Source organism: Salvelinus sp. IW2-2015, linkage group LG18 (assembly GCF_002910315.2).
Source record: "Salvelinus sp. IW2-2015 linkage group LG18, ASM291031v2, whole genome shotgun sequence".
NCBI lineage: Eukaryota > Metazoa > Chordata > Actinopteri > Salmoniformes > Salmonidae > Salvelinus > Salvelinus sp. IW2-2015.
Window position 1 is genome coordinate 1,558,162 of NC_036858.1, and position 9,767 is coordinate 1,567,928.

General features: G+C 40.9%; 1 protein-coding gene and 1 long non-coding RNA gene across 4 annotated transcripts in view; both read left to right on the forward strand.

The window, feature by feature from the left end:
* Positions 1-110, forward strand: part of LOC111977466 (uncharacterized) — a 10,234-nt gene extending 10,124 nt beyond the window's left edge. The window contains exon 5 of one of the 3 annotated variants that reach the window (XR_011481368.1): positions 20-39. This is a non-coding gene — a long non-coding RNA (uncharacterized lncRNA). The other 2 variants (XR_002879054.2, XR_011481369.1) reach the window with 2 other exon arrangements.
* The window catches only part of mmp25b (matrix metallopeptidase 25b), a 105,040-nt gene that overhangs the window by 51,494 nt on the left and 43,779 nt on the right, over positions 1-9,767 (forward strand). The window lies entirely within an intron of this gene.

A 9,767-nucleotide genomic window follows, 5' to 3' on the forward strand; every position in this document is an offset into this window, starting at 1 on the left:
TAAGTTATGGTTATGTAAGGGTTAGGAGTTAGGTTTGGGTTAGGTGTAATTGGGTTAAAGTTATGGTTATGGTAAGGGTGTAGTGAAGTTAGGTTTGGGTTAGTGTATGGTGTAAAGTATGGGTTAAGGTTTTGGGTTAAGGAGTTAGGTTTGGGTTATGTTATGGGTTAAATTAGGGTTAAGGTTTGGTTAGGAGTTAGGTTTGGGTTAGTGTTATGGGTAAAAGTTGGTTTTGGATAGGGTAAGGGTTAGGGAAAATATTGATTTGAATGTAAATAAATGTTAGTTCCCACAAGGATAAAATAATGTGTTTGTGAGGCTTGTTAGCAGTTGTTTTCAAAAATATTTTTTGCACCAAAGTTAGTGGAATTAGTTTCTGTTTCAAATCACTAATAACAGTTATTCACTGACTTGACTAGTGTAAATACCACTACAGTACAATGCACATTATTTGACTAGTGCATGTTACATATAGCCTGTTCACTACCATACAAATAACTGAGAATGTGAATTAATAAATATAAATAACGTTACACAAATTTTGAAAAAAGCTTAAAGGACAATATTCATCTGTATAATCAACACAAGCTGGAAGATAACAGGTCGGTCTGCACTAACCTGCATTGTCATAACTTCACTAAGCTTGTTTAAAAGGCAGTTGGTTTTGGTCTGCACAGTGCCTTCAGAAGTATTCATACCCTTAACTTAATGAATTCAAAATGGATTAATCAAAGTATTTTTCTCACCCATCTACACACAATACCCATAATAACAGAGTGAAACATGTTTTTAAAATGTTTACTAATTTATGCAAAATGAAATACAGAATTATTCATTTACATAAGGTGCAAAGCCACTCATGTCAATACTTTGTAGAACACCTTTGGCAGTGATTACAGCTGTGAGTCTAGTCTGGGTACGTTCTAAGAGATTTCCACACCTGGATTTGTTCAACATTGCCCATTTATTCTTTTCAAAATTCTTCAAGCTCTGCCAAAATTGGCTGTTGATCATAGCTAGAGAACCATTTCAGGTCTTGCCATAGATTTCACTGTCTTATTGGTAAGCAACTCCAGTGTAGATTTGGCCTTGTGTTATTGTCCAGCTGAAAGGTGAATTAACTCCCAGTGTCTGATGTATTGCTTTTCCTAAAAAATAACACTTTTGTATTAGGACAAAACTTAACTGCTGCTTGCCATGTTTATTGCAGTACTACTATAGTTCCTTGTTTCAAACATGAGCATGTTTTTGGAATATTTTTATTCTGTACAGGCTCCTTTTCACTCTGTCAATTATATTAATTTATTTACTTTTATATAACTGACAGGTCAGTTAAGAACAAATTCTTATTTACAATGACAGCCTACGGGAACAGTGGGTTAACTGCCTTGTTCAGGTGCAGAATGACAGAATTTTACCTTGTCACTCGAGTTAGGAACCTATTGGTTAATGGCACAACATTCTAACCACTGGCTACCTGCCGCCCATCAAACTATCAATTAGGTTGTTTGTGAGTAACTACAATGTGTTTGATCCACCTCAGTGTTCTCCTATCACAGCCATTAACCTGTAACTGTTTTTAAAGTCATCATTAGCCTCATTGTGAAATCCATGAGCGGTTTCCTTCCTGTCTGACAACTGAGTTAGGCAGGACGTCTGTATCGTTGTAGTGACTGGATGTATTGATAACACCCAAAGTGAAGTTAGTAACTCACCATGCTCAAGAGGGATTTCATGTCTGCTTTTTGTTTGTTTTACCTAACTACCAATAGGTGCCCTGTGCAAGGGCATTTGGAAAACCTCCCTGGTCTTTGTGCTTGAATCTGTGTTTGAAATTCCCTGTTCGTTCCGAGGGACCTTATAGATAATTGTATGTGTGGGGTACGAGAATGAGGTAGTCATTAAAAAATTAATGTTAAACAGTATTATTGCACACAGAGTGAGTCTGAATAACTTATTGTGATTTGTTTAAGCAAATGTTTACTCCGAACTATTTAGACTTGCCATGACAAAGGGGTTGAAACTTTTTGACCAAGACATTCAGATTTTCATTTTTGATTCATTTGTAAAACTTTTGAAAAACATAATTCCTCTTTAACATTATGGGCTATTGTGTGTGGACCAGTACCCAAACATCTCAGTTGAATCCATTTCAATTCAGGATTTAAATCACGCAGACCCACAATTATTTCATATTGGAATTGTCATTTGTGAGTGTAATTCCCTTTAACCTTTCAAGTGATACCCATGGCGATCGGGAGCATCCTCATCAAAAAGCTGACGAAGCATAGCCTAGCCTAACGGGACAGGGATATCATATAATTAATTTCATGAAATCAAGTCAATACAGCAAAATGAAAGATAAACATCTTGTGAAATCCAGCCATCATTTCCGATTTATAAAATGTTTTACAGCGAAAACACAATATGTTATATTAGCTAACCTGTTTACGGATAGAAATACTTCTGTGTGTATCTGTGTGTTTCTTTTCTCCTCATTCTCCCCTATCTCACAGGTGACAATCATCATTCCCCCAATCAGTCATCAAATTAGTCGCTAATCAAGAAACACCTGCTCCTTTTCACCTTACCCATACAGTTCCTTTCCCTTGGTTAAAACCTTGTCAGTGTTTTTTCGTGTAGCTCAATCTCTCTGTCAATGCCTTCTGTCTGTAGATCTCTTGTTTGGTTTGCATCTACATGTCACTTTGTCCACACTGTGAGTATTTTGTTGGTTATGGTTGTTTTGAGTGTTGTTGTTATGGTGGGAAAAGGGGGTAACCAGACAAGTCGCCCTTGGCATACACTACCCGTAGGTAACGTTGTTAAAACACACGTTAGAACCTGGGCGGACCACCTCCTGTATTTATTGGTTTAGTTAGTTGTTGTTGGGGACGGGATAGACTTACCTTAGTTAGGGGTTTGTGGGTAAGGATTAACTTATTGTGTTCATTGCCTTAGGTGTCGCGGCTACAGCACGTCCGTTTTCAGCCTGCAAACCAACCGGCCCATTGTCACCGTGGGATATTTATGGAGAATAAAACTAGTGATGTTTGACCGGTAGAGGCTTGAGTGTGTCGGTGGGTTATCTATTCAGTCAACTCTTTGTCCATGGAAGACTATAAAATTTGGCATGATTATGATGTACAGGGTCCCCATTACCAGTGCGACCGCCGAGGACTGTCGGGCAAAGGATTCGAGTACATAACCACAATAGCCAACAGAGACTCAACCGCACATATTTTCAGACCGCATGTTTCTAGGGACCAGAGATAGGTTAGCTATCAGAAACACGACCAAGCCATAGAGATATAAGTTAGTCCTAACCAAGAGAACAACTTCATCAGCATGACAGTCTTATAACATGTTAGTTCAATACATTTTGTTATTGTTTGGAAGAAATGTGGCATATTTGAGGTAATAATCATGCGAGAGGGATCAGATGGCGAAATCGACAATTGTATTATTTAATATATAGCCGCCTTCGTGACATCAAGCCTAGGAGGAAGCTCGAAGTGCGTAGTACAGACACGCCAGCCTAAACCCCAAACAGCTAGTCATTGCAGGGTGTAGAAGACGGTGCAGGATAAACTACGCCCTGAAGAAAGGCCAAAGACCGAGAGGAGACACTAGGAGAGAAGGACCTAGGCATATGGAGGGGTGGCCAGCCTCTTCTGGCGTGCGGGTGGAGATTATACAAGACACTATCAGAAGATGTTCAAAATAGTCATAAGTGACAAGCATGGTCAAATAATAATCATGAATAATTTTCAGTGGCCTTTTCATAAGCGAATCATTCAAGAGTTGAAAAACAACAGGTCTGGGACAGGTGGCGTTCCAAACGCAAGCGCAGAAACATGCTAGGAAACTGGAAGGACGAACAAGGCCAGGGCGGACTGGGGAGTCGCAAAGAGTCACCACGGGGCGGCAGTCCGACGCATGGTCCTAGGCCCAGGTCCTCCGAGAGAAAAGAAAGAGAGACAGGAGAACAAAGTTAGAGAGAGCGCAAGCAATTTCAAAATTGGTCCATAAATGACAGCATGGTTCCAATAATATCAGGAATAAATCTCAGTTGGCTTTTCAATAGGCGCGATCATTAAGAGTTGAAACAGCAGGTCCTGGGACAGGTAGGGGTGTCCATAACCCGAGGACAGAACAGTGAAAGCTGGAATAAGAAGACAAGGCCAGGCGTTGACTCGGGACGAGCAAGGTGTCATCAGCGTGCCCGATATGGTCCTACGTATGTGCCCAGGGCTCAGGTTCTCAGAGAAGAAAGAGAGAACGAGAGAATTAGAGAGAGCAGTATTAAATTCAACAGGAACTGGATAAGAACAAGGAAGAAAAGAGAACTCCAGGTAACAACTGACCCTAGCCCCCGAACACAAACTATGCAGCCAATAAATACTGGAAGGCTCCCGAGAGAGCGGGTCAGGAGACACTTGGCCCCCATCCGAAGAACCCCGGGAGAACACAGGGGCCCCAAGAATATGGAAGGATAACCCTCACGCCAAGCTTGCCAAACGCAACGAGGCCCCGCGCACCACTAGAGAGAGAAATGCCCTGACCGATGCAATTACAATCCTGAGCAGGAGCCGAGTAATAGCCCACAGGTCTCCACACAAGTCACAACCAAAGGGGGCGACCAACTCACCAGACAGGAAGATCACGTCAGTAACTCACACGCCACTCAAGTGACTGGCCCCCTCCTAGGGACGGCATGAAAGAGCAACCAGCAAGCCAGTGGACGTCAGCCCCTGTAACAGGGTTAGAGGCAAAGGAATCCCAGTGGAGAGAGGGGAACACCGGCCCTGGCAAGAGACAGCCCAAGGGCGGTTCGTTGCGCTCCAGGCTTCCGTCACCTTCATCACTCCTGGGACCAGCTAACAAACTTATATGACACTACACGAACGAGATAAGTCTTCAGTAAAGACTTAAAGTTGAGACGAGTCGCGTCTCTCCACATGGGGTAGGCAGAACTGTTCCATGAAATGTGGAGATCTATAGGCAGAAAGCCCTGCCTCCGCCTGTTTTGCTTAGAAATTTCATACGGGACAATTAGGAGGCCTGCGGTCTTGTGACCGTAGCGACGTATTGGTTATGTACGGCAAGGACCAACCGGAAAAGATAGGTATGGATGAGCCCATTGTAACGCTTAATAGGCTTAACAGTAAACCTTGAAAACTCAGCCCTGCCTTAAAGGAAGCCAAGTGTAGGAATGGCTAGCACTGGAGTAATATGATCAAATTTCTTGTTCTAGTCAGGATTCTAGCAGCCGTATTTACACTAACTGAAGTTATTATGCTTATGCCGGTAATCCGAAAGTAGAAGCATTGAGCAGTAGTCTACCTAAAGTAACAAATGCACTGGATTAATTTTTTGCCATCTTTTTGGACAGAAATTTCTGATTTTTGCAATGTTCACGTAGATGGAAAAAGCTGTCCTTGAAACAGTCTTGATGATGTTTCGTCACAAAAAAGATCGGGTCCAAGAGTAACGCGAGGTCCTTCACAGTTTTATTTGCGACGACTGGTAAACAACCATCAAGATTAAATGTTGGGGAACTAGAACAGAGCATCTTTAACACAAATACTTCTAGTAAGTTCAATGAAAAGTAATTATTACTTAAACTGACTCCAAACTAAATGAGAAGTCAAATCAACAACATTATAAATGCTCTACTGCATGTTGATGTTTGTGAATTGATTTTAATATCTGTGTTTTTTCAAGTACACTGAGTGATTGATTAAACTTATGCTGCACAAAGATCAATAAAAAATGTCTAAACTAATCATTTAGTATTTTTGCACCCTTACTAAAATCGTTGTTCCAGTTGAAATGGCTTTGTCTCCTCACACTGTTCTGAACCGTGGCAGTCATTATGAATGCAGGTTGCGGGTGAATAGAAATTCCAGCTGTTGGATATCCTGGCTGGATTCCAATAGAAATAAAACATCACTTTGCAAGCCTGCATAATGTGATTTGCAGGTAAGTAAGTAAGTCACTGTAAGGTCTAAACCTCTTGTATTCGGCGCATGTGACAAATAAAACATGTATTTGAGGTAGGGTTGCCTGAGGTAGTTTCCCAGAAAACCCATTTGGCAGATTCCTGGAAACCCTACAAACAGAATTCATTTTTTTATCTGGGAATTTTGCAACCCTATTTACAGGCCTGACGTGGCCTGTAAATCATCAGTGTCAGGCCAATAATAATGTTACGTTTCATAACATGCTCTGAGGCGTGCGTCGAAAATGCTAAGTATCCATCTTCGAAGCAGTTTGACTATGCGTGTTTCACTTTATCAGAAGCTTCGTTTGATCACATGGTTTTTCAAACTGTGTGTTACAAAGTGCAATATCTCACATAAAACTGGGCTTCACTGAGTTCGTTTAATGCAGGACTACCATTTTATGACTATGTTTCACACACCCACACACCACGTATCCTAGTTAACCTTTACAGTTCAAATCCTTTATTTTAATCCCCTCATCTTTACAGTCAGGCCCAGTGTATGGAGTCATAGTGACAGAGAAAGGACAGTGTGGAGGCAGGAACAGAACAGATGCTATGGCCCTGAGGTAATTCCCTATCCTGTGTGCATAAGGTAGTTGTTGTGAAATTGTTASATMACTTGTTAGATATTACTGCACGGTCGGATCTAGAAGCACAAGCATTTCGCTACACTTACATTAACATCTGCTAACCATGTGTATGTGACCAATACAATTAGATTTGGTTAGGATAATTAACGGGGTAGGTTGGGAGAATTAAGTTAAGGTTAGGTAAAAGGTTAAGCTGCAATGATTTTTWAAAAACTGACTTTACTAGTTAATTAAATAAAGGTTTAAAAAAAAAAGCTAAATAATTTTTTAAATAACATTGCTTGCCCATGCTGTAGGTCATGTAACTGTTTGTTACGTGCAATACGTTTTGTGGATTTCACCAGATGGATGTTGCTCTCCGGTTTTATAATGAAACAAATGTGTGGTTGAATTTATTCTACCAGTGTGTCACGATCGTCTTGCGAAGAGAGTGAGGACCAAAACGCAGCGTGTGAAAAGTACATCTTCTTTATTTTTCAAAAGAAGACGAAAACGATACGAACACTATACAAACTAAACAAAACAGACGACCGTGAAGCTATACAAACATAKGTGCTGACACTAAACACTTAGACATAGACAATCTCCCACAATCACCTAAAGCCTATGGCTGCCTTAAATATGGCTCCCAATCAGAGACAACAATAACCAGCTGTSTCTGATTGAGAACCAAACCAGGCAACCATAGACTTTCCTAGAACTCTCTCCTGAACACAACCCCATACACTATACAACACCCCCTAAACAATACACACACCCTAAACTAGACAAAACACACAAACTTCCCATGTCACACCCTGACCTAACTAAAATAATAAAGAAAACAAAGAATACTAAGGCCAGGGCGTTACACAGTGTGTCTTCTTATTGTCTCGGCCTTAAGCCTATATATTACGGTGTCAAGAACTATGAACTAATTATGGAGTAAACAACGCAATCAAAACACAGAAGGTGCATCAGAAAGTATTCAGACCCCTTGACTTTTTCTACATTTTGTTATGTTACAGCCTTATTCTAAAATGGATTAAATAATTTTTTGCCCTCCTTATCAATCTACACATAATTACAAAGCGAAAACAGGTTTTTCTAAATTGTTGCACATTTTTCCTAAATAAAAAACCGGAAATATCACATTTACATAAGTATTGAAACCCTTTAAGTCAACTTGGAACATGGGTATTATTTGACTGGTATTCCACGCGCAAACTGATTGTGTGTGTGTGTGTGTGTGTGTGTACCGAGGACATACAAGTTGGTGGCCTGTATCCAGCTTAAATAATGGGGTTGGACCAGAGTTGTGTGTGTGTGTGTGTGTGTGTGTGTGTGTGTGTGTGTGTGTGTGTGTGTGTGTGTGTGTGTGTGTGTGTGTGTGTGTGTGTGTGTGTGTGTGTGTGTGTGTGTGTGTGTGTGTGTGTGTGTGTGTGTGTGTGTGTGTGCGTGTGTGTACCGAGGACATACAAGTTGGTGGCCTGTATCTAGCTTAAATAATGGGGTTGGACCAGAGTTTGTGTTTGTGTGTGTGTGTGTGTGTGTGTGTGTGTGTGTGTGTGTGTGTGTGTGTGTGTGTGTGTGTGTGTACCGAGGACATACAAGTTGGTGGCCTGTATCCAGCTTAAATAATGGGTGTTGGACCAGAGTTGTGTGTGTGTGTGTGTGTGTACCGAGGACAGACAAGTTGGTGGTCTGTATCCAGCTTAAATAATGGGGATGGACCGATTTGTGTGTGTGTGTGTGTGTGTGTGTACCGAGGACAGACAAGTTGGTGGCCTGTATCCAGCTTAAATAATGGGGTTGGACCAGAGTTGTGTGTGTGTGTGTGTGTACCGAAGACAGACAAGTTGGTGGCCTGTATCCAACTTAAATAATGGGGTTGGACCAGATTTGTGTGTGTGTGTTTGTGTGTGTGTACCGAGGACAGACAAGTTGGTGGCCTGTATCCAGCTTAAATAATGGGGTTGGACCAGAGTTGTGTTGTGTGTGTGTGTACCGAGGACAGAACAGTTGGTGGCCTGTATCCAGCTTAAATAATGGGGTTGGACCAGAGTTGTGTGTGTGTGTGTGTTACCGAAGACAGACAAGTTGGTGGCCTGTATCCAGCTTAAATAATGGGGTTGGACCAGAGTTGTGTGTGTGTGTGTGTGTGTGTGTGTGTGTGTGTGTGTGTGTGTGTGTGTGTGTGTGTGTGTGTGTGTGTGTGTGTGTGTGTGTGTGTGTGTGGTGTGTGGTGTGTGTGTGTGTGTGTGTGTGTGTGTGTGTGTGTGTGTGTGTTGTGTGTGTGTGTGTGTGTGTGTGTACCGAGGACAGACAAGTTGGTGGCCTGTATCCAGCTTAAATAATGGGGTTGGAATAGAGTTGTGTGTGTGTGTGTGTGTGGTGTACCGAGGACAGACAAGTTGGTGGCCTGTATCCATCTTAAATAATGGGGTTGGCCCAGAGTTGTGTGTGTGTGTGTGTGGTCAGTGGTTCTTCTTCACTTCTTGGTTGTCGAGTCCTCTGGTCCACATGCCCTGTGTGTGTGTCAGGTGGGACCAGGTGTGTCCCTAGGCCTGGGCCACCTGCAGCATGTCAGAATGACACTGGCTTTAGTCCTACAGTCACACACAGGGAAGGTAGATATGGTAATATAGTTTAGTTATATTGTTGTGGTACTATAGTTATGGTAATATAGTTTGGTTATGGTATATAAGTTATGGTACTATAGTTATGGTAATATAGTTTTGGTAATATGTTATAGTCGTATAGTTATGGTAATATAGTTATGGTAATATAGTTATGGTACTATAGTTATAGTCATATAGTTATGGTATATAGTTATGGTAATATAGTTATGGTATATAGTTATGGGTAATATAGTTATAGTCGTATAGTTATGGTAATATAGTTATGGTACTATAGTTATGGTAATATAGTTATGGTACTATAGTTATGGTACTATAGTTTATAGTCAATATAGTTATGGTACTATAGTTATGGTAATATAGTTACGGTCATATAGTTATAGTCATATAGTTATGGTAATATAGTTATGGTATTTATAGTTATGGTACTATAGTTATAGTCATATAGTTATGGTAATATAGTTATGGTACTAATAGTTATGGTCATATAGTTATGGTACTATAGTTATGGTACTATAGTTAATGGTCATATAGTTATGGGTACTGATA